Raw genomic sequence first — 25966 nt, forward strand, 5'->3', positions numbered from 1 at the left:
GTCATAGAGGGAACATGTGGCGGAGCTGGGATCTCAGCTGGGATCCTTGAAGTTTTGTGTTCTTTCAACCATTCCTTACTAGATTCCCTTTCTTTGGGGGTTGGGGGGAAAATGCCCATAATTGCCATATGTCAAAAATGATTCCTGGACTATTTAACATACATGTTTTAATAGGTGAGAATTTTTAACCAAAGAGTAACAGGCAGTATATTGTTAATAAGTGAAATAAACATCCATCAATTATGATGATGGTAATTATATATCTCAAAGGGGACCTTTGGATGGAGGGGGGGAGATGGGAAAGATGACCAAGATCATTTTTTTTTCCAACCCTGGAAAATGGAGCCCAAGCTGGGGCTAATAAGTACTTTCATTAAAAACCTGAGCTTAGTCCAAAGCTGTGAATAATGTCTTCTCTGTTCTGTAGCCCTGCCAGGCCTTGCCACGGCCTCTGCTTTGTAACCAGAACTGAACAGAGCCTTAACAGATGCTTCTTGCCCTGACACCTAATAGAAGCAATGTGAAACAGTAAGTGAAGTCATTTAAAAATAATTATTTTCAATCGGCCAGGCAGTATGGGCTTGTTTTCTTCCCAACTGTCTCTGGAGCCATCTTGTTGCTAGCCTAAAAATGGAGGTGGGCAGAGATAGCCCATCTGCCCCACCCATCCCTGACCTATCCTGGAGGAATAAGTGGCCTTGGGCAGGAGAGAGAATAGGGGGTGAGGAGCAGGCTTGGCCAGGACTGGGTCAGAAGACGAAGGAAAAAACATTTTGTGGTTTCAGCACAAGGGGCTGTGTGTCCTTCCCCTGGGTCTCAATTGCTCCAGTCACCGTGGCCTAGATTATTACTAATATTTACCCTTCCAACCCTCCTGACAGAGAATGAATATTTACCCAAATACAAGGAGTCCTGCAACTCCCAACCCCACCCTTTTCCTTTCCTCCCCCACATCTCACTTGACATATGGGTGTCCCCAGCAGTGGTCTCCACTATCGGCTTCTGCAGCCATCTGCTGCAGTGAGGACTCCTGGGCAGGGGGAAGGGGGGGCAGCGAGGTTCTGTAGGAATGCACCTCTTAGTTGTGTGACCCTGGGCATGTCATGAGACCTAGCCAAGCTGCCGTCTCCTCATCTGTAAAACCAGGAATTTTTCACTGGAGTTATATATGTATAAATACTTTCATTAAAGTACTCATTCATTCATATTCATTATATATATAGGCTATCTCTGTCCACCTCCATTTTTAGGCTAGCAACAATTTCCATAGCCCTTTAAATGACTGTATAAATCCCTTTAAAGGGCTATGGAAATGGGAATTATTCTTTAACCATCAATCAATGAGCATTTTTTAGGTACAGATCATGTGCCAGATAGTGAGGATTTTGAGGCAAAATGAAATAATCTTTGACCTTGAGAAGCTTATAGCCTATCAAGGAATAGAATATATACACATCCATAAATGTATATGTGTAGGTATGTATCTACATATGTGGGTATATGTATATGGAATACACAATTTCTCCAAAAGTCATTTTGTTAGAGAGTCACCAGCATCTGAGGAAAGCAGGAAAGACCTCTGAAAAGCATTTGAGCCTTGCTAGGAAAGAAACTAGAGATCCTTTCGTAAAAAAATAATTAGTTTGTTATATTAAAATTTTCTAGCATCTCCCTCCCTTTCTTTCCTCCCCATCCCATGATACAGAAGGCATCATTTGACAAAAATAGACATATATTATATACATATATCTAGTTTTTAAGCAAGACATACTTTTATATATATTTATATTTATAATATTCTAGTTTCAAGCAAGACATATATATGTATATTTATATTATATTATATTATATATGTATATATATATATAAATAAAAGTATATCTTGCTTGAAACTAGAGATTCTAAGTGATGGATATATGAGAGACCCAAGCCCAGATATGGTGGAGAGCTTGTGCAAGGACAAGGTGACAAGAAATAGAATATCCTGGGCAGAGAATATTATTATTATTATTCAATGGTATGTTCAAGTAAGAGTAGAGACTCATGAAGCTAGAAGAAGACTATCTGGTTTCCCTTTCCTCTCCAGTATTCACTACTTATCCCTCCAGGTCTAAATACTAGAGATTACAAATGAAAGGGAAAACATTCCCCTCTCCCTGTAGTAAATCATGGTGCAGCTGAACCTGAAATACTCCATGTAATTATGATCACCAAGCCACAAGAGAAAGAAAACGAAGTTGGTTAGGGAGCAGAGAAGTGTAAATAAAATGATCAAGGGAATGTGTGATGGGCCAAATGGCAAGGATGGGTCTCCAAATGGGGCAGACTTCACATTTACAGGAAAGCAAGAGAAACCAATAGAGGAATGCTTTTTTTCTGGGCTATGGGAGTGCATGTGAATGAGGTTGGGATTTCTTGTGGTCCTGGAGTGGACCATTTAACTGACATAAAGAAAACACTGGGATCCTGACCCTTGCCTGGACTCATCTTGAAACATGTGCTATTGATCACCCAGTGAAGTAGGTGAGAACATATTGTGATCCACCTCTCTTCCTGGAAACTGGAAGCAAGAGCAAAAAATGGACCTTGCTTAATCAGATTTTAGATTATATGAAGAAAAACTTTGTAACAGTGAGAGCTGCTGTCAAGAAGTGGAATGGGGGACCTCAGAAGGTAATTCTTTCACAGGTAAAAGTCTTCTGGCAGAGTCTGGACAGCCACTTATTAGGGATGCCATCCAAAGAGAGATTCCTGCCTGGCTACTGACCAGTGAGATTGCTTCCCTCTCTGGGAGTCTGATTTTTTGAAGGAACTTCTACTTTTGAAAGGTTTATAAAACCATAGCAAACATAGATGGAATAAGCTTGGACCTGCTTTACCAAATCCTGCTTTGACAAATTAAGAGACACACCTTGCAAGCAGAATCTTAGAATAAATCAAAGAAATTATTGCTTTGTTCAGCCGGTAATGAAAACAATAGATATAGTTGAAAACACAGTGTTTTAGATACAATTTGATTTTAAGAAACTTGAAAACACAAAGGGTCGTATGAACTCAAAGTTAGATTTTTTAAGTTCAAAAGAATTTATGAATGAGAGACATAGTTGGTTATGAAAGAAAGTAGGAATATTAGGGGGTCCATTCTTAGCCTTCAAGGGTAACCATATCTTTCCATAATCCATCATCTGGTGTCTCTTGTCCCTGACAGAATCTTGGGCTGGAATGACCATATGTCTGGTTCATGGTGGCAGGTCTTGGTCTTTCTAAGCCTTCCCACCCCCAGGAGAAACTATTTTACTTATGGTATCCAGAGAAGATTCCAAGATTTTCCTCAGTAACCCATTTCAAGCTTTATAACACATATTGTCAGGAAATTCTTCCTTATGGACACCCTCAGGCTGCAGCTTAAGCAAATTTCCTCTTTTCCAGTCCAGAGTGAAGACAAAAGACATCTGGTTCCTATCCTCTCTAAAATCCTTTTGCATACTTGAAGAATATTTTTAAACCATCTTCTTCTCTCAAAGAGATAGTATGATAGAATCAACAGAGAGGTGACCTCAGAGTCAGGAAGACTTGAGTTTGAGTCTCATTTTTGCTCATTTTTGCTACAAATTGACTATGAGGTCTTATGTAGGTCATTTAACCTCAAAGCATTCTGGGCAACTTCCTAAGACAATATATTTCAGAGAAGGTGCCCATCTAGAGTGCTAAAGGAAGTTCTTCTTCAAAAGCTATGTATACCAGTGAAATACAGCTTTAAAGTCTTTTTTCCAGTTACTTAAAGTTTTTCCTATTGTAAACCTTAAAATTTATTAGACTTATGAATGTTGGAAATTTCACCATTGGGAAATGTCATACTTGGAAAAAATTTCCTACTGATAGTAAGAACTCTATTGGAATGTGAACCCCCTTGGCATGGGAGAATCCTTCTCCTCCCTACTTAAGACTACTTTAGGACAGAAACCTTTTGCTAAACAATGGAAAGGGCTTTGACCTATGCTTAAGCATAGAACAGGAAGTTCTTTGAGTCATGATTGATTTTAGAATTGATACAATAGAGATACTTGGAATGACAGAACCAGGTCTTGAAACTACAATCTCTACCTTACTCAGAGTAAAAGGATTTAGGAAGGGCTTCAGCAAGGATCAAGATTTAATTATTTGAGAATATGACCTTCAACAGACATGTGCAAAGCCACAGACCTCTGGGCGGTCCTGGGTTAAGCTAGAGCCACTATTGGCACAGGGAAGACATGGACAGTGATTGGTAGATGTGAGAACTGAGGGGAGGGAACTTAGATGGTTTCCTTAAAGATAGCGGGGTCTGAGGACTGGGGGGAGTTGGAGAGGTTTTGCTCTGAGAGGTTGTGCTCTGAGAGTTTTGCTCTGAAGGAGGCTGGAGGTGGAGGCCGCTGAGACTGTTTCTCCATTTTGGTCACGTGAGTGATAGGGACTGATCTCTTTTCTTTGCCTCAGCTATCAAAGGGCTTGGGCCTTTTGGCCCAGCCTAAACAGAGGGGGTATTTAAACCCTATTCCCTTCTCTCCCCTTTCTCTCTCTCTCTCTCTCTCTCTCTCTCTCTCTCTCTCTCTCTCTAAAATACCTTTCTTCCTCCTGTTTGTAATTAAAACTCCATAAAAGGTTGACTGCTGACTTGAGTTTTCATTTAGGAATTACATAGCTGAATTCCTTGGCGACCTTAAATTAATATATATCAGTCTTTTAAAGTGATTTCCTTGTCACACTATAGAACTTTGTTGTCCAATCCTTCAATATTTTCTCTCTAGACAGAACTCTGTCCTAGTTATTTCTGTTTCTCTCAAGCATTGTGGTGATGAGACTTAGACATAATGCAGGTGTCCTTTACTTTAAAGCATAGATGAATTCCAGCAAGAATTGGTTTTAAGGTGAAGTTCTGTAACTAGATAAATATTTACATTGAACTAAATCCCACTCCCTCCCCAGGTATTGCTGCTACATTGACAACTGCTTTTCTCCCAGAGAGACATCTACTAAGGACAAAAAAAGAATCAGGAAAAAATAAATTAAGCAACATGTAAAACAAACAAACAAACAAACAAGTCTGACATTATATGTAGTGCTTCTCCCGTCTATGAAAAGAAACTTGGGGGGAATGGTTTTTTCATAACTATCCTTTAGATCCAAGATTGGTCATTATAACTTCACAGTATTCAGTTTTGATTGCTTTGAGGTGTTAGTGGTAATCCTTTCCAATTGCCTTACTGTAGTCACTGTATATATTGTTTTCCTAATTCCACTTAGTTTGCTCTTCACCAGTACGGATAAGTCTTTCCACGTCTCTCTGTATTCATCATTTCTTACAGCATAGTAATATTTTGTTAGAGTCATGTACCATGAATTGTTTGTCCAATCCCTAATTGATGGGCATTTACTTTATTTCCAATTCTTTGCTACTATAAAAGTGATGCTATAGATATTTTCATGCATATGGAACCTTTCTTTTTTGTCACTGATCTCCCTCACGTATATGTCTAGCTGGGGAATCTCTGGATGAATGATAATAGACACTTTACTCACTCCTTAAATAATTCCAAAATGATTTCCTGGGCTATTTGGTCAATTCACAGCCTCACCAAAATATTTATTATTCTTATCTTTCTGCAGTGTTTACAACATGAACCATTCCATCTTTTGCCGTCCTTGAAAAACTTGCTGATGTGAAGTGAAACTTCAGGTTTGTTTTATTTGCATTTCTCTTCTTATTAATGACTTGGAGCATTCTTCTGTATGGTTGTGAACAGATGACAAATTTCCTCTTAAGAATTATTTGCGGGGGCAGCTGGGTAGCTCAGTGGATTGAGAGCTAGCCCTAGAGACGGGAGGTCCTAGGTTCAAATATGGCCTCAGACACTTCCCAGCTGTGTGACCCTGGGCAAGTCACTTGACCCCCATTGCCTAGCCCTTACCACTCTTCTGCCTTGGAGCCAATACATAGTATTGGCTCCAAGACAGAAGGTAAGGGTTTAAAAAAAAAAAAAGAATTATTTGCCCATATCCTTTGACCTCTTATCTATTATGAGATGTCTTTCAGTCTTAAAAACATTGGTTAATTGCCTAATGCCTGGGATAGCAAACTCTTATGGATATTTGATATAAAGACTTCCCTGCCCCCTCCACTCCCATCAGAGTACTTTCCCTCTTACCCTAGTTGCATTAGTTTTGTTCACAAAAAAAAAAAAAACGCTTTTCAATTCATATAATCAAAATAATTTTGTCTTCTGTGATCTTCTCTATTCACGTCAGGAATTATCCAGCATTTCTTACCTGTATTAGTCGTGTTTCTGTGAGCTTCAAATGTGTCTATTTTCTGAAAGTTTGGTCATGCCTTTGAAGCATTAGTTGATACCATTCTTTTCTGAGTCTCACTATCAAGTGAGGCATTGAACCTGCAGGCATGTGTTTACCAAGAGTTCACTAGTGCCATAAGGGCTAATCTATACAAAGTCCAAATGGAAAAATTCTCTATAAATGGAGAATCCTACAGATGTTCTTACTCATGGATGACATTGTGCTGAGCCCATTAAATTTTTGTTGTTGTTAAGTTGTTTTTCAGTCCCGTCTGATTCTTCATGACCCCATTTGGGATTTTCTTGGCAAAGATATTGGAGTGGTTTGCCCTTTCCTTCTCCAGCTCATTTTGCAGATGAGGAAACTGAGGCAAACAGGGTTAAGTGATTTGCCCAGGGTCACACATCTAGTAAGTGTCTAAAGCCTTATTTGAACTCATGAAGATGAGTCTTCCTGACTCCAGGCCCGACTCCAGCACTCTATCCGTTGTGCCACCTAGCTGTCCATTAAATACTAAAACATTATAAAGTACTTCTTTATATCATGCACAGTCACTCAAAGAAGATCCATCTTATAATCTACATTGGAAAAACAAAGTGGATGAGGAATATAAATTGCCAAGATTTCAAGTTGGAAAATGACCTATTAATTAATCTACCATCAAATACAGATTCAATAGGCATGCTAGGTGAATGAGGAGCTGGCTCTACAATTAAATAAAGGATGGTATTGGAATCATATTTGTGCAATTAGGTAGGACTTTTACTGGTTCTGATCTATTGTTTGCCACAAAAACTCTTAAAAACAACTTAAAATGTGTAAAAAACTAATATCCTCACCCTAATGCTTATAGCAATTGATGGTGGAACAGGGATATCAGAATAACTGCAGGTGGGCATGATCTGAAGGGCAAAGAAAGATAAACATGGGTTACATGTGAGAAGTGGGATACGGCATATTTCCAAACAGAAAAGGAGCTAAGCATGTCATACAAAACTGTTCAGAGCTAAACACATTCAACATAGAGTTTTAAGAGGACAAAGTACTAGAAAACTGTCACCACCCTCGTTTTGGACATAATACTTTGCTTAAGTTAGCAAAAAATCACATTTGATTTTTTTGGGGTGTGCTGTGTCACTCTGTATCATATTGGGCTCACACATCACTGAGACTCATAGATATTTTTCATGCAAACCACTGATTAACCAAACTGCCCCTGACCTATGTATGTAAAATTGATGTTTTAAACTCAAACACAGAGGTGTATATTTATCCCTACTAAATTTCATTGTAGTAGAGCCAAACTGTTCCAGCCTGCTGAGATCTTGAATCCTGACTCTCATATCCAACACTATAGCCCTCCCTTTTAGTTTTGTATTATCTGAAAACTTGTCAAGTACACCATCTATACTTTTATCCAAACCACTGATAAAAATGTTACATGGCACAAAGCCAAGGACATATCCTGTGGGTACCCTGCTAGCAATCACCCTCCAATAGCAATCTGATACAAACCCATTAATGACAACTCTTTGGGGGAGGATCATTCAGCCAATTCCAAATCCACATCACTGGGTTACCATCTAGCCCACATCTCACCAACTTTTCCACAAGGGCAGCACGAGAAACCCTGTGGTGAAAATGCTTTGCTGAAACTTAGGTACACTATGTCTGTGGCACTTTCTTGATCTACCAGCCTAGTAACCCTGCCAGAAAAAAAAGTGAGGTTAGTCTGGCATGGCCTGTCCCCGATGAAGCCACTCTGGCTCACGGTGATTAACCGCTTCCCTTGCTAAACACTCCCAAACCATCCCTTTAATAATGTGTTCTAGATTTTTGCCAGGAATTGAAGTCAAGCTCCTTGGCCTATAGTTTGCATACTCCACCCTCTTCCTTTTTAAAGAAAATTGTGACAACATTCACCCTTCTCCAGTGCTACAGCACCTCTCCTGTTCTCTATGGTCTCTTAAAGATCATCCACAGTAGACCAGCACTTTTATCTGCCAGCTCTTTCAGTAGCCAGCAATGTCATTAAGACTGGGCTCCAGGACAAAAAGTATGTAGGATAAGGAAGTTTTGCCTACGGATCTGGTCTGGGCTGGTGGTGGGAGTATCCCACATCAAAGACATATAACTGCACTGAAGTACCGAAAGAACATTCTTTTAATACCTTTTTTTGTAACAATCTAGCACATAACAGCCCAAGCTTCCTTGCAGCAAGCCTGGAGTAAGTCCCATTTCTATAATTTCATATACAATGAGAGAGAATGTCATGGAACAAAAATTATAAGAAATAACAGATATGATGAAGTAGCTTAGAGGTCACAAAGTGGGGAAGGATTAAATATTAAGTTACTTCATTGTGTCAAACATTTTACAAATATTTTTTCATTTGATCCTCATAACAACTCTGGGAGATAGGTACTATTATGATACCTACTTTGCAGTTGAGGAAACTGAGGCAGACAGAGGTTAAGTAATAGAGGTATTACGTATCCAAGGCTAGATTTAGACTTGAGTCTACTGACTCTGGGCTGAGTGCTCTATCCACTGTACCATCTAGCTGTCTCTAGTTCAACACTTCTCATTCTGAGAAAAGAAACAACTTGTCTGTGGTCACCCAGTTAATCAGCAGTAGAGTAAGGATTTGAACCTAGAGCCTTTGACCCCAGATGCAACACACTTTCCCACTCTACCACAGAAGGCGCCTCTATCTGAAATTTGGCTCTTGATACCAAGACTCCTTTCTCTGTATCCACAGGAGATGTAATCCTTAGAACTTGGTATGAACTGCTTTTGCTTCCCTTTCTATTGGCCTCTCTGGGGTCCTGCCCTGGTGCCTTACCCTTCTTGCACAGTGGGTCAACTCTCTGTTAAGTGCCAATCTGTGGAGGAACCAGTCAGTTCAGTTGGTTTTAGTTTAATTCATATCTTTTTTTCTGTCTGACCCATCCTTACTTTCCTTGTGATTCATCATGATTCTTTTGTCTTTTTCTGGGGTCCTTCTATCTAGTTAATACTTCAGAGTCTTGTCTTCATTAAATGCATCATCCTTCCCAGGATGAACTGGTTTTTCATTAGGTTGGCTACTTTATCCTACATATATATATATATATATATATATATATATATATATATATATATATATATATATATATATACATTTCTTCAGCCATTCTCCAATTGAAGGGCATCCCCTCGTTTTCCAGTTTTTGGCCACCACAAAGAGCACAGCTATGAATATTCTTGTACAAGTCTTTTTCCTTATTATCTCTTTGGGATACAAACCCAGCAGTGCTATGGCTGGATCAAAGGGTAGACAGTCTTTTAGCGCCCTTTGGGCATAGTTCCAAATTGCCCTCCAGAATGGCTGGATCAGTTCACAACTCCACCAGCAATGCATTAATGTCCCAACTTTGCCACACCCCCTCCAGCATTCATTACTTTCCTTTGCTGTTATGTTAGCCAATCTGCTAGGTGTGAGGTGATACCTCAGAGTTGTTTTGATTTGCATCTTTCTGATTATAAGAGCAGTAAGTACAATGGAAAGAGCATTATCTTTGGAATAAAAGCAAGTTAATAAACATTTATTCAATATCTACTATGTGCCAGGCCTACTAAGGACTGGGGAAACAAAAGCAAAAAGAGTTCCTGCTTTTATAGGTTACCAAGGGAGAAAATGTGTAAATAGCGATGTATTCAGAAAATATAGACAGGATTGAATTGGAGATAATTAATTTCAGAGGAAAAATACTAACTAGAATTAACAGAATAAGTTAAGATTTTAGCTGAAACTTGAAAGAAGCCAAGGAAGTCAGGAGGTGAAGGTACAAAGAGAGAGCACTCCAGGTACAAGAGACAGTCATTGAGATTGCTTAGTCAGGAGGTGGAGTGTCTTGGGTGAGGGATAGTAAGAATGCCACTGCCAGTGGATCAAAGAGTACATGGATAGGGCAGCTGGGTGGCTCACTGGATAGAGAGCCAGGCATGGTAATGGGAGGTGCAGGATTCAAATTTGACTTCAGATATTTCCTAGCTGTGGGACCCTAGGCAAGTCACTTGACCCCAGTTGCCTAGCCCCTAACTCTCTTCTGCCTCAGAACTGATATGTAGTATTGACTCTAAAGCAGAAGGTAAGACTTAAGAAAAAAAAGATTCCATCGGGAGGAGTAAAGACAGGAAAAGTAGGAAAGAGGCCAGATCATGAAAAGTTTTAAAAACCAGAGGATTTTATATTTGGTTCTGGGAGTAAAATGAATCCTCTAGAATTTATAGAATTGGAAGGAAGAGGGGAATTGTGACAATAGTCAGATCTCCAATTTAGGAAGATGACTTTGATAGCTGAGGAGTGGAGGATGGACTGGAGTGAGGGGAGAAAAGTATTGGGGAAACCAAGCAGCAAGCTATTACAATAATCTAGGAGTTAAGGGATAAGAGCTTAGACCATGATGGTGGCATTGTTAGAAGAAAGAAGGGAGACATATAACAGAGATGTTATCAAAGTAGAATCATTAAGACTTAACAACTGATTAGATATGGAGATGAGAAAGAGTGAAGAGCTGAGGATGACACTTGGGTTTTTAGTCAGAGAACCCTTGGTTCAAATTCTACCTCTACTGATTAATACTTGTGTTACCTTAGACAAGTCGCTTAACCTACTTGACCCTCAATTGCTACATCTATAAAAGTTGATCATTGGATCAGAGGTTTCTTCCCCCTCTGAATTTATAACCTATGGTTGTTGGGTTGGTTTTTTTTTTTTTAACCCTTCTGAATTGTCACAGAATTCCAGTTCCAAGAGGCACAGAGAACACCAGGCAGAAGAGTAATAAGGGCTGGGAAACTGGGGTCAAGTGACATGTCCTGGGTCACACAGCTAGGAAGTGCCTGAGGCCAGTCTTCAGCCTTTCTATTCACTGAGTCACCTAGCTGCTCCTCTCTGATCTTTCTTTGAGTCCTCACTCTGATACTGGGCCATCTGGGAGCAAAGCATTGTATCTCTCTGGGTCTCCATTTCCGTATCTGTAAGTGTACTGCCTTGACCACAGGGTTGTTATGAAGCAGGCATTTTGTAAACCTTAAAATGCCATAACAATTGGAGCTCTTATTGCCATTATGGATCCTCAGTAATCACTGTTGGTGAGTACCATCACTACTTATTAATTGCTAATCATTCAATGAGTATTTATTGACTGTCTGCTATGCAATCGCACCCTCAGATCTCTCCCTTGAAGGTAGCAGTTCCTCTATTCTGCCTGAAATGGACTTGTTTTCAATTTGCTTTTGCCTCTGTTTGCTCTTTAGCCTGGAGGTGGTGACTTGCCATTGGAAATCATACCACATTCCTTGGCAGAGTTTGATCACTGGATTTCCCAACTAGTTAATCCTTTGTACCCACCCCTGTCAAACAAAAGAACATTTTCTCCAAGGGCTGGCCCCATCCAGTCACACTGATCAATGCAAAAGCAGGCCCAAGCCTCAATTTAGACTAACCTTCCACCTGTGTATCTTGGCCCCTGGATCTGTGGGACAGCAGCCCTGCATGCAGCTTACCATGAAGGTTATTCAAGGGCTGACTGGCATCTCTGCCTCAGCCCTGAGAACATGCCTACTGGAAAACAAGCTTATGCCCAGCTCCCCTCTTCTTTGGAAGGTAATGTCAGTCCATGAGGAGAGCGGTGGAGTTAAGAGCAGAATGCTGGCTTTTGGATTCTCTGGAGAACACTAAGGAACCTAAGATCAAAGGATTGTAGGATCTGTAACTGGAAAGAACACTTTTGTTCACTTCCCTCTTAGTCCCTTTTTATAGTTGAGGAACCTGAAGTCTTGACAGGGGAATGGAATAACCTTAGGGTTTTTAGGGCTCTCAGCCTCAGCTGACTCATGAAGAAAACTCTTCTGAATTTCTTCACTGCCCTATATTACAGTCTGAGAACTTCTCATAGCAAGCTAGCCTTGACCATCCTTCCACCTTATCCCTCCCAAGACTGCAAGGGAAATAAATTCACTTGGAGACAATCACACACACACACACACACACACACACACACACACACACACACACACACACACACAAAGTAAGAACCAGAGTCAATAATTTGATTTAATTTTAAAAGCATTTGTTAAATGCTTATTTTGTAACAGGCACTATGCTAGGTGTTGGAAGAAAGAGAAAGGAAGAAAGGAAGAAAACAAAAGAAAACTATGAAAACAGTCCCAGCCCTCAAGGAGATGATATTATATTGGGCTCATTACCACATATATACAAATAAGTCAATATAAAGAATATACAAAGAAATACAAGTCATTTCAAGGGGAAGACAGTACATGTCAGGGAAGGGTAACTTAATGGGAAATGCTTCTGGAGATGAACAATAGTGGAAAAAGCCTTGGATTTGAAGTTTTAATTCCAGTTCTGACCCTCATAAATTGTGTCCATGCCTGAATCCTTTCTGGGCCCTAGTTTCCTTATTTGTAAGTTGAGGCTGGTTTATATCAAGAATTCTTAACCTTTTTTATGTCATAGATCCTTTTGGCACTTTAGTGAAACCTATGGACTCCTCCTTAGAATCACAGTTTTAAAAGGATAAAATAAAATAATACAGAATAATTACAAAGGGAACGAATTATACCGAAATAAAGATGTCATTTTTTTTCTATTCCATTTCATGGACTTCCTGAAATCTCTGGCTCAGAATTAAATGATCACATAAGAAAATTTTAGAAAAGGCATCCATTGTGGTTAAGATGGCTTAAAGACTTAAATGTTTTCTATGACTACAGACTAAGGAGAAAGACAAAGATATCAGGGCCTGTTCTCTTCATTCCCCTTCACTTCCCCACCCTTCTTTCCCCTCCAACACACACACACACACACACACACACACACACACACACACACACACTCCTTGGCTGTGGAGAGGAGACACAGCTGGGTGGCTGTCGTGATATGGCTTCCAGTTCTGGACAAGGATACTAATTTCTGTGGCCAAGAATGGCCAGAGGAATGCTGGTGCATTTCTTCCTTCCCAGTCACAGGCATGGAAAAAGAATTCCAGGAATGTAGGTTATTTATGCCAAGCACAAAATGAAGCAGCCCTTTCCCCACCTGATGAATGTGGGCTTATAGAGAAGCAACTGTCCCTGGACCTGAAACTAGAAAGAGCTTCATTTCCTATATCTCTCTTTAATTTACAGACAACCCAAATGCTTCTTCTGCCCAAGACTATGGCTCTTAGTTTCGATCCATTGACTAAGTGATTTAAGGATAATGTCTCCAACTTTTCAGGAGGATTAGAAGTCAGTGAGCATGTAGGAAAGATAACCGGGATAGTCAGAATAGAAGCAGCAGCATTGCATAGTGGTTAGAGGCAGACAATCTTGGATTCAAATCCCATCTAAGATACTTATTAATAAACTCATCTATTCAAACCCCCTTATTTGATAGATAAGAAAACCAAGAGCCACAGTAATTCATTCATGCTCAAAAAAAGAGTGAGAAGTGGGAGAATTTGGATTTGGAATTATAGATTTTTAGAACTGGAATGGATTTGAGAGGTCACTTAAGTCCAACCTCCTCATTTTACAGATGAAGGGACCAAGCCCCAGTACAGCTTTGACCTATCCAGCAATACATAGTGAACAAATGGAATAGCAAGGATTTCAACCCAAGTCCTCTAAAAGTCTCTAAAACCTTTGCTCTATACCATGAAGCCTGTTTATTAGCTGGGTGATTCTGGAAAAGGCACTTAAATTCTCTGATTTAATACCCAGTATTGATTCTAAGAAGGAAGGTAAGGGTTAAAAAAAAAAACCCTAATAAGGCAAAAACCTTAGAGAAGTGAAACCTTTACTAGCTTCTTGGAGTATTTGATTAGAGTGGAAAGAGAGGGAAGAAGGAAGAGTGAGAGATGGGAGAGCCCTGGACTGCCAATCAAGCAACCATACTTTTAGCCCCATCTCATCCCTTCACTAGCTATGTGCTTTAATGAAAGTTGTTTCTCAGATTTGGCCCTCTATTTCCTCTTCATATCAAGTAAGAGAATTGAACTGGAGTTGATATTTATGTGGTACTTAAAGATTCTCAGAATGTTTCAGCCATACTCACCAAATTGAATCATATGGTCTACCATATTGCTCTTCAGGAGTCTACATGGCTTCTATAATAGTCTGCAAACTCTTCAGTTTGACATTTTTTTTTAACCCTTACCAATACTGTGTATTGGCTCCAAGGCAGAAGAATGGTAAGGGCTAGGCAATGAGTTTAAGTGACTTGTCCAGGGTCACACAGTTGGGAAGTGTCTGAGGCCAGATTTGAACCTAGGACCTCCCATATTTAGGCCTGGCTCTCAATCCACTGAGCTACCCAGCTTTCCCCTTTCAGTTTGACATTTAAAGGCTTTTCATCTGACCCTGACTTCTCTTTTCATTCATGTTCTAGCTACACTGGACTATTTGTTACTCTCCAAACTTGACTTTCGTGTTTTGGCTTTGTGTCTTTGCATAGATTTTCTTCCATGATGGAGACTCACTTCTTCATCATCTCTTAAAAAAAAAAAAGTTCTTGGGAGTGTTTTACAGATCCAATCTCCATTGATCTTCTCAACCTTGTTTATTAGTAGGTGCTACTCTTTTCATCACCATTTAATAGATGGCAAAAAGCAGATAAGAAGTCCCTTGCCCAGGGTTATACAACCATTGAGTGCCAGAAGTGGGATTTGAACCAAGTGTCTCCAGGCATTCAACCCAGTGTGCCACCTTTCTACCTATGATCTCTAAGCTTCCTTTCACTTGAAGATTCTGTGATCCTGACTAATACTTTTTCCTTTTCATACTAATTACATTGAGAATGCCTTATCCAAGTTATGTTTCTCCATGAGCTTTCAAGAGAGCCAAGTTTGTCGCCCACGGAGAACTGAGAGGCCAAGCAGAGAGAACAAGATCAAACCCTTTGTTTGGTCCTGTCATGAAGATCCAGAAACTCCCTTCCTCATTCCCCAAAAGTCGATGAAAATGTCCCAGTGCGAGACACTCCATGAAGTCAATGTGGGATGAACTCTCACGCCCACCTCCCAGCACTTTCAGCTCTGTCTCACCAGGGAAAGCTCCCGGCGCCGCTCCCAGGGGTGTGGTATAGAAAGCAGAGCTGGACCTCCCCCCCCCCCCAAGCCTTTGAGAATGATAGCTTCTTGGCCATGGCCCCTAACCAGCAGGGTTCCCCTAAGGTTAATGTAGGAAAGACGGTTTAAATTGATACTGAAGATTTACACATTTTACTTTTTGGTCCTGAGTCCTTCGAAAAAAATGCAAAGAATTATGTGCCTTCGACACAGCAGAGTTTGAGCAGGGCACTTCATGTACGGTACATGTCATGCTCTGGGAAAGCCAAAGGTCACCATGCTCATAGAGCAGAACAGAGAGCCTGAACTCTCAGGCTTTCACAGCAAGGGCTGAACCATAGCGTCTTCTTTGGAATCTCTTAGATTTCCTTGAAAAACAACATGTATCCAAAAAGGAAGTTACTACCCTGGGGGAATATTGGTTGTCTGTCCATAGGTACATCAGAGCAGGTTCCAGAGAAGGCCCAAGGATTAAAGTTGAAGGACCCTTGGAGATCATATAAATCTATATCTAGAACTATATCTATCCATCTACCACTATATTTATATTGATAAAATGGTATATTTAAGTAATGAACTATCTATATTTACATTTATAAATATATGTACCTTTAAATATTAATATATACTTAAATGTATAAATATATAGAAATTTATGTTTATAAATGTAAACATGGAGGTAGATAAAGTATTATCTATATAGATAGCTATAGATAAATAGAGTCAAACCCTCCTTATTATATGGATAAGAAGACTTGGGCCCAAATAGGAAATGACTTGGCCAAAGTCACACAGAGAGCAATTGATAAACTCAGAGTTTGATAAAGATATACAAATGTCAAAGCCAGTGTTTTCCCCTCTGTACCATATTGTCCTTTTATTAAATATCTTTTGTGTTCATATCACCTTAATTTTCAAATTTGTCTTTCATAATTCCTTTACTCCTTGTAACAAAGAATATAAAGGAAAGATTGAGGTGGGGTGGCATGAAGCAGTTCTCTAAACTAGCCAGCATACCAATAGTACAGACAATGATGTACTCTCACAGTCCCTGACTTCTTCAAAGAAGAAAGAATTATTTTCTTAACTCTTCTGTGATGCCAAGCTTGATTTAGTGTTTAGTTTTAGGGTCCCCTCTCCATTTATATTATAGTCATTTTGTGCATTGTTTTCCCAATTTTGCTAACTTTACTCTTCAGTTCATGTAAATCGTCTCATGCTTCTCAAAATTATTCCTATTAATTGTTTCTTATGGTGCCATAATATTCCATCATATTTACATGCTGCAATTTGTTTAGCCATTCCCCCATGCAATAAGCATCTCCCTTATTTTTATTTCTTTATTACTACAAAGAGTGTTACTAAGAATATTTTGATATAAGTGGGACCTTTCTCTTTGCTACCATCTTGGAGGATAAACCCAGCAATAAGATCTCTGGATTAAAGGCTATGGGTGTCTTAGATGCTTTCTTAGCAGAATTGCCAATTGCTCATGCTGCTTCTCTTTTGCCTTTCCTCTTTGTCTGCCAAAGGACTTTCCAAAATGAGAGCTCTGTTTCCCATTCTGCCCAGAGGAGAGTCTAAATATGGTCCTGTCTGTTCTCCACATCAAGGTTAATTAGCAAAGATGGCAAAAAAACAGCCTAAACAAGCTGGAGGAAAGTTTTGGTCTGTCTGAATGCCACTCACAGATGGAGAAATCTCATTACTTCTGTTCTGTCCTTAATGAGAGCAGCCCCTACATCTCCCGAACACTTTTCCCAACCAGAAACACTGAAGCTCTTCCCCTCTCCTCTGCCATTGAGAGATAATGGTGATTCTGGGCTCCAAAATGCCTGAGGATTTTTTTTTAAGAGTATTAGAGAGCATTAGAAAGAACTTTGGACTTGGGTTCATATGCCAGCACTAACACATGGCTGTGTGACTTTGTGTAAGTCACTTAACTTCATTAACACCCAGTTTCTTCTTCTGTAAATTAGGGAAAAAGTCATAAGATAATAGCCAGAAAGGCCTCAAAGCTGATCCAGTCCCCCTACATTCCCCACTCCCCACCATTTTATAGTTGAAGAAACTGAGGTCCAGAGACACTAGCATGACCTACCTACCTTACATGCTCATTGGAGGAAAACCTTTTATAAACCTCAAAGTACTCTCAAAAATTTAATTGCTGTTGTTCTTATTCAGCAAACGTTTATTGACCTGCCATTTTCAAGTGCCGAAGGAGATCAGTAAAGTAGAAAATCCCAAGAAGTCTGATCTGTCTTTTAGATACAAACTTTCAGATAAAACTCGGTGATCATTGGATTATCCTCAGCTTTCCAGTGGGCAGCGTGTAGCCATCTGTAGAATGGGGAAGGAACAGGGTTTTACTTCCCAGGTTCCAAAGCACCGCTGGGAACAAACATGATGCATTGCCAGGAAAGGATCTTTTCATTCCTTGGAAGACCAAGGCCTCGAGGAACAGTCTCTGCGCATGGCCAAATCATGGACAAGAAAGTGAGCCTGAGGATTCTGTTTCCCACCCCTGCCCCCAGCAGGAAACCATGCTGAGAGCTGACATTCCTGTACTCGCTGAGAGGGGAAGGCCATAAAAATGGATCCTCTAGAGATGGCACTGGGGATGCATTGTAATATCTCCTGGTGGTGTCAACATGCCATAAAGCATTCATGTTTGGCTGACAACAGCTGCTCCTGAGTTTGCCAAAGGCATAGAAACATGAAGACACGTGGCACCTCGCCTACCCATCTTGTTCAGTTCCACAGTGTTTCTGCCTCTTAAAGAATGAATCAGAAAACATTCGACCAAGTTTTCCTCTCCCGACACAAATAGACTTCCAGGGGATTTTTCCCGTGTTCCTTTTTCTTTTCTTTTCTTTTTTTTGCAAGTAAGTCATTCCTCTTCAAAGACAAAAAGTATTTCGCTCTGGGCACCAGAAAAGTACAGCGTGTATTTCCCTTAAAGACAAACAGTAGGAATGAGGTGGTGAGGGGGCAGTAATGTTTTTATGTTTCATTAGGGCATTGAAATAGATGAGCAGGAATCCATCAGTGCCCTACAGGAGCAGCCGTGCTGAAAAGGAAGAGAATGCAGTGTAGATTCTCTTTAGCCTTTGGTAGGATGAACTCTCAGGATGCAAATGGTGTCTGGGTAGCTGATCTCTTTGGGGAGTTTTAGAAATACTTGTTTGTGGGCACCCTGTAGGGAATTTTCAGCCTATGAGTCTTCTGTAATTAGAAGTATATCTAATGCCAATAGCAACACTTAGATAGCAGAGGTAATACAGTGCTGGAATTGGAGTCCAAAAGACCCAAGTTCAAATCTGGTCTCAGATACTTATTTGCTATGTGACCCTGGGCAAGTCACATACCTCTCCTTTAGTTTACTTATCTATAAAATGGGGATAATAATAGCACCTGTCCCCAGGGTTGTTAAGATGATCAAATGAGTTGTTTGTTAAATGCTTTGCAAATCTTAAAACTCTATATAAATGGTAGCTGTTACTATTATATGCTACTCTTACCATTATCTTAACTATATGTAGGCCTTCTCTTTCCCTAGGTACCAGAATCACTCTCTGAAGGCTATGATGGGGATCTAGCCTGGGCTCCATGGGGAAATGTCTGATGTGGAAGCTTCCATAACAACATGTTGATACTTCAAAAAAATTCCACATTTTTTCATCTAGGTGATTACTTTCTCCATCTGTTCAGATCCCAGGCCATCCAAGAAGAAAGTACTTGGCAAATTTTAAATTGATTCAGAGATTAGCATTATTATTTTTTATTACCTTCGTCAGCCTGTGACTTAGGAAGCTAAGGAATTGTTGGATGGATGGGGAATCAAGTCGAGAGTTGCATAAATTACTGTGGCTGAAACATAAATCAATTGGTGGCCAGCCTTTCAGCAATGAGTCTCTCCTCACTTAGCTAGGTTGAGCCTTGGATGAGAGAAACACAGTCCATTGCTGGGCCAGTACTCAAAGCCTTTCCAACATCTTGGGACCTGCCAGAGCTTGTACTACTCCATTGGCAATGCTTTGAGAACCACAGGTCATTTCCCTTCCTTGAAGACCTGACTTTAGTGAGAGGTCATTATGATGCTCACTAATAGTGATCATAATAATAGCTTATTTTATAGCACCCTTTATGGTTTATTGAGTGGTTTAGATATGTTAGACAGACTGATAAACAGACTGATAGATATAGACTGACAGAAAGATAGACTGATAGACAGCTAGATAAACTGTTAGACAGATAGATATAGATAGCTACATAGATAAATCATTTCTGAAACTCTGTGTCAGACCCTATTCTAAGCATAGAAAATACAAATATAAACAAAAAAGCAAATCATTCAGGGCCCCCAACAAATTTGTATTCTAATGGGAAAAGATAATGCATAGGAGTGAACTGAGAAGCTCTTGCAGGGGTCTCCCATGGGGGGGGGGGGGAAGGACAGGGCCCCAAGGAAGCCAGGGAAGTCATATCATAAAACAGATTTGGAGCATGGCACATATAGGTGCTTCCTCAAATGGAGATCCAAGGATAAACTCATAAATGAGAGGAAAAGACTCTAGAGGGAGAGGAATTGTCAGCAGGAAGGAGAATCTAAGACTTAGAGAAGAAAGCCAAATGGAGTGGACAGAACTCTGGACTTGGACTCAGGAAGGCTTTGACTTTGACACTTAGTTGTGTGACCCTAGGCAAGTCACTTAACTTCTCTGAATTTCAATATTCTCTTTTATAAAATGAGGGAGTTTGGTTAGATGTTCTCCAAGGTCCCTTCCAGAACTAAATCTAGGATCCTCTATAGGCTCCCCATCCTCATCACCATTTCTTAAATAGAATCCCTAGGGGTTTTTTTCCAGGTTCAGATCACATGCTATCATTGCTGTTGCTAGTGCCCTCCATTCACACAAAATATTTTCAATTTATTCTGTATATACTTTTATACATACATGTATAAAAGGAATGCCCTCTCCTTCCCAAACTCCATCTCTTGCTTCCCTGGCTTCCATCAAGTCTCAGCTAAAACTCACCCCTTCTACAGGAAGCCTTTCTTTGTCCCTCTTTTGTCTAGTGTCTTCTCTTTGGAATATCTCCTATTTACCCTGTTCATGGCTTGTCTGATGCATGGAGTTGTGCATGTTGTTTTCTCTGTTACACTGAGTTCCTCAAGGCCAGAGCCTATCTTTTGTCTTTCTTTTTACTCCCAGCACTTAGCACAGTGCCTGGCACAGAATCAACATTTAGCAAATGTTTATTGACTGATTGGTTGGCAGTTGAAGAATCTCAGATCCAAAGAGTTTATTGATTTATTGGGTATCAGAAGTCAGTAGTGCATAAAAGGTACTAGAAACATTTTGTTCACTCAATAAACCTTCATGTGACCCAGAGTTGGTTGGTTACCCTTTGCATTCAAAGAGGACCAAAATGACATCACTATGTCAGGGTCACTGTACAGTGTGTCCGACTGGCTGATTAGGTCAATATGAGCTTGGAAGGCTCTACCACAAGTTGGGCACAAATAGCCATATGAACATTTGGGATTGTGATGTCTCTAAATTTGTACATCTCATGCTTCTTTTGAGCTACTGCAATTCCGCTTTACTCATAGAGCATAGTGCCTCCTTTGATGTGAGCACACCATACTGGATGGTCCTGTGCCAAGGTCTCCCATGTTTCCCAATTAATACTAAAGTTCTTCAGAGAGATCTTGAGAGTGTCTTTGCATCACTTCTTCTGACCTCCTAGATGGTGCAGTAGAGTGCTGGGCCTGGAGTCAGAAACACTCATCTTCCTGAATTCAGATTTGGCCTCAAATACTAATTAGCTCTGTGACCCTGAGCAAGTCATTCAACCCAAGTTGTCTCAGTTTCCTAACCTGCCAAAGAGCAAGAGAAGGAAATGGCCTACTCTAGTACCTTTGCAAAGAAAATCCCAAAATGAAGCCATAAAGAGTCAGACAAAATTGAAAAAAAAAAACAAAAACAACAAATAAACAAATGACGAGCTCATTGTCTGTCTGACAGGTTAGGTTTCTGATATTCAGTATCATCATTCAATCGGAGATGTCTGGTCCTTCTCTTTGAAGATTTGAGAAGGGAGAGAGGAATCAGAGAAGAGGGAGATTTTGGAGCCATCTCCATGTAGCAAATATCTGATATTAAAAAAGGAATAGGTCCCCTGAAAATATTGAATCAGAAGGAGGAAACCCTTTCTTAATTGCCTTTTGGTGATTCTCTTGAGTTCTGTGTTTTGGGCATCAACTTTTCTGTTCAAGTCCGGTCTTTTCTTTATGAATGCTTGGAAGACTTCTGTTTTATTAAATGACCATACTTTCCCCTGCAAGAATATAGTCAGTTTTGCTGAGTAGTTGATTTTTGGTTGTAGAATTAGTTCCCTTTCTTTCTGGAATATCATATTCCATGCCTTTCAGTAGCCAGATCTTGTGTTATACTAATTGTGGTTCCATGGTATCTGAGTGACTTCTTCTTAGCAGCTTGTAATATTTTTTCCTTGGTCTGGTAGTTCTTGAATTTGACTATAACATTCCTGAGTGTTGTCAATTGAGGATTAAGTACAGGAAGTGATCTGTGGATTCTTTCAATCTCCACTTTTCCCTCTTGCTCTAGAATGTTGGGACAGTTTTCTTGGATAATTTCTGGTAGAATCATGTCCAGGCTATTTCTTTTGTCATGATATTCAGGTAGATCAATGATTCTTAAGTTGTTTCTCCTGGACCTGTTTTCTAGATCTTCTATTTTATGGATGAGGTGTTTCATATTTTCCTCTATTTTTCATTCTTTTGATTTTGTTTTATAGTTTCCTGCTGCCTTGTGAAGTTATTTGCTTCTAGTTGTTGGATTCTAGTTTATAAAGACTGAATTTCATCCCTGAATTTTTGGTCATCCTTCTCCTTCTGATCTTTCATCTTTGCTTCATTTTCAATCTTGCTAATTTTGGCTTTCAAGACACCGTTTGCTCTTTTTAGTTCAAGTGCCCCTGTTTCCAGATGACTTATCTTGCTTTTTAACATCTTTTCCCAGTTGTCTTCAGCCCCTTTTAATTGTTTTTTGAATTGTATTTTGAGTTCTTCCAAAGCCTGTGTCCAATTTGCTGAAGTTTCTGTGTTCCTTGATCTTCCTCTGTTCCATTTATTCTCCTTTGTTCATTGCCTGAATAGAAGCTGTTGATTGTAATTTCTTTTATTCTTTTCTGTTGTTTACTCATATTTTCCCCTTCTTTTCCCCCTATAGTTGCCTGTAATCTTTCTCCTCTCATTATGTGCTGGTTCTGTGGGTTTGGGCTGTTCTGTTCTGACGGAGCTTCTCTGTTCTACTGATTGATCATGTTAGTTAGATATTCCCCAGCTGACAGCAGAAGCAGAGGAACTGGGCTTCCTGCCCTGTTATCAAAGTTGTTGCCTGTAGTTTGTTGCCACCTTTGCCCCTTGGAGCTTAGGGAGCAAGGCTCTCAAGTCACTCTTTGGGGGAGGCATGTGGGAGCTTGAGCTTCCCTTTCCTCTGGATGCTTCTTATCTGCCCTATTGATGAAATTGAGTCAGGGAAAAGTTGATCTGCAAAACTGGCTGTGCCCTGAGGCCAAAATCTCAAGTGTGTGTGGGAAGGCAAGATGGGGAATCTTCAATTAAGCTGTCTGCTCTCCACTTCTCCTCAAGCTGCCTCTATTCCTCCTGTGTTCAATATTCTGAGCCTGGCATAGCCGTACCAGCAAGATACTCACTGCCCAGAGATTCCAGCCACTGCTGGAGGCTCAGCACTGTAGGTGGGGGAGGGGTCCTGGGACCTTCCTTCTTCCTTCCCCTTAAACCCATGTGTTCTTGAATTCAGGCTTTGGGGGAGGGGGGCATACCTTTTAAGTTGGGTCCAGGAGGAGGGTTCTCTAGCTCTGTCCTGTTGTTAGATTTGGTTTTCAGTCCCCTTGAAGCATTGTGTTTTTGATCAGTGAGGAAGGGTTTGCCAGAGGTCTGAGCTGTTGCTGTCTCTAAGCCACCATCTTGACTCCTCCAGAAAGAGGAAACCAAAAGGCTCTGTTGAGCCCAGGAAGAGAATTTGGGGAGGAGGGAGAAAGACTGACCCAAACTAAAAGGGTTAGCGAGAGGAGAACCAGTAAAGAAGTCAAAAAGATTAAAAGAGGACAAAAAAATTGTTTTTCTTGTTTCAGAACTCCTAGTAAATATAGATGAGCAATTGTTACACAATTTATATTCTTAGAGAATTGCCTTGGGCACTGAAAGATTAAATTACTTTCTCAGAGTTGCATAGCTAGTATATATCAGAGGCAGCACTTAACTGAAGGTCATTCTGGAGAATTAGTGGAAAATGTTGTCATGGAAAAGAATGGAAAAGGAAGAGGAGTATCAAGGAAGAGAGGGTGAAAAGTTCATTTCTCTATCTTATCTGGATTTGTGCAAACAAATTGGGAAAACTGAGTCACTAGTGGTAGTCCAGAGTTACTGGGAACTGAGTGTTAGAAAGGTTTACATTTGTGTACTTTTGGGAATAAGATATGAAAGATATCTGTGTGTGTGTGTGTGTGTGTGTGTGTGTGTGTGTGTGTGTGTGTATTTTTGAGGTGATGGGATCAACTTTAACTGTATGCAATTATTCTCTCAATCTCCTCCCTTTTATTAGAGATAGAGGGAAGGAAGATATCTAATAAATTAAGTAACATATAATAGGTGGCTCAGGATCTCAGCTCTAACAGACTGGATTCAGTCTTTGGAGGCCTTTCAATAACAGCCTTTTGAAATGCAAATTAAAATAACAGATTTCACTTCAAAGCTATCAACACTGGCAAAGAAAATTTTAAAAAATCAGAGTTAGAGAAACTGTGGGAAAATGGGCACCACTAATATATACTGTACATGGAGCCATGAATTAGTCCAAATATTCTGGGAAACATTTTGGAACTCTGCCAGGAAAGTCATTGAACTTTAATCCAAGGATCCCATTATTGCACAGGTGCCCAAGTGAGTTCAAAGACACAAAGATCCTGTGCAAACTAGCAAAGAACTAGCAACAAAGGGGATACTTGTCAACTGTTATAGGAAATGAGCAGAAGCAGGAGCTGCTGAAAAGGCAGAAGCAGGAAGGTTCCAGAACTCTGGAGAAGAGACAGGACTGTCTTCTTCTAACTGACAGTTAAGCATGAGGTGGAGCTTGTCTAGTCTCCTAGGGTGGACCTGGTGAACTAGCTATTCTCCCTCCTGTGGCTTTCCTTGTGATCCATCTTACCAACTACCTGTTCTTGTGTATCCTGTTGATGCTGAGAGATATTCCTACTGAGCTGCTGAAGACACCCAAAGCCTTCTGTCAGTGAGACCTTCCCTTTGAGTCCTGTTCCTGCTTACCTTCCAACCTTTCTACCTCTATCACCATCCAAGGGGGGAATTTGGATTAGAGGAGTGCATTATATTATAGGAACTGGAGCTTTTAGGTAGAGAGGTAACTGGCAGTGCAGATACCATCTCTCTGAAGCTACCGACTAGATTTGGTGGGCGATTTATTTATATTCTTTAGATAGATCATCCCAACTCTCTTCTTTTCCTTCCCTTATCTTAAATAAACCCTCTTTAATAGCATTTGGAATCCTGAAAGCTTTATCCTGTTGGCCTTCCCAAGCCCTGTATCCTTCTGATACTGGTCCTAAACAATCGTTCCTTGAGTAAATCCCATTGCCATCAGGTATCTTTCTAGAAACAATTATTTTAGTTATATACAATTATTTAACAACCAACTGAACAAATTGTGGCATAAGAATATAACAGCTTAGGGGGTGAGAGGAGGGGAGGGAAAGAACATGAATCATGTAACCATGGAAAAAATATTCTAAATTAATTAAATAAACTTAATTAAAAAAAGAATATATCAGTCTATCATTACATCGTAATACATGATGAATATGAGAAATTCAGAGAAACATTGGAAGGCTTGTCTGAACTGACATAATATAGCATAGTAGAACTAGCAGTGCAATATATTAAGCCATCAATTAACCAATGGGGATTTCTAAAATATGTACTATGCCAACAACCCAGAAGACAAGTACAAAGAATGAAATGATCTCTTTTCTAAATGAGTTTACATTCTAATCAAGAATATAAGTATATGTAAAAATAAAAATACCATAAATAGAAAGTTATTAAAAGTATATGTGCCTATATTTTTGTACAGGTTATCTTCTGTATTCGAATCTAAGTTCTGTGATGGCAGTAGCTATTTCTGTTTTTATTTGAATCATCAGTCCTTATTACAGATCCTGGCAATATAGAAAGTACTTATTATTATATTATGCTTGCTGAATGGTTGGTTGAGATGTTTGTAGCAAGACGCTTATTTATTAAGAGTGCTCCAGAATGTCAAATAGGCCACTGAGCTTGATTCAGGAAACCAAACTGAGCTAATTCCCCAATGAATATTGCTCTAGTATGGAAAAAAAGGGGGAAAAGAATTCGGCACTGAATGTATCAGTTTGGAGACCTTTTGAGAAGT

General features: G+C 39.9%; 1 long non-coding RNA gene across 1 annotated transcript in view; it reads left to right on the plus strand.

Annotated features, from left to right (window-relative positions):
- Positions 1-432: 432 nt before the first annotated feature.
- Positions 433-25966, plus strand: part of LOC103105258 (uncharacterized) — a 137223-nt gene continuing 111689 nt past the window's right edge. Inside the window, exons 1-2 of the long non-coding RNA XR_008915176.1 lie at positions 433-528; positions 5647-5716. This is a non-coding gene — a long non-coding RNA (uncharacterized LOC103105258). The remainder of the gene's footprint in view (positions 529-5646; positions 5717-25966) is intronic.

The sequence above is a fragment of the Monodelphis domestica genome, chromosome 1 (assembly GCF_027887165.1).
Source record: "Monodelphis domestica isolate mMonDom1 chromosome 1, mMonDom1.pri, whole genome shotgun sequence".
Taxonomy (NCBI): domain Eukaryota; kingdom Metazoa; phylum Chordata; class Mammalia; order Didelphimorphia; family Didelphidae; genus Monodelphis; species Monodelphis domestica.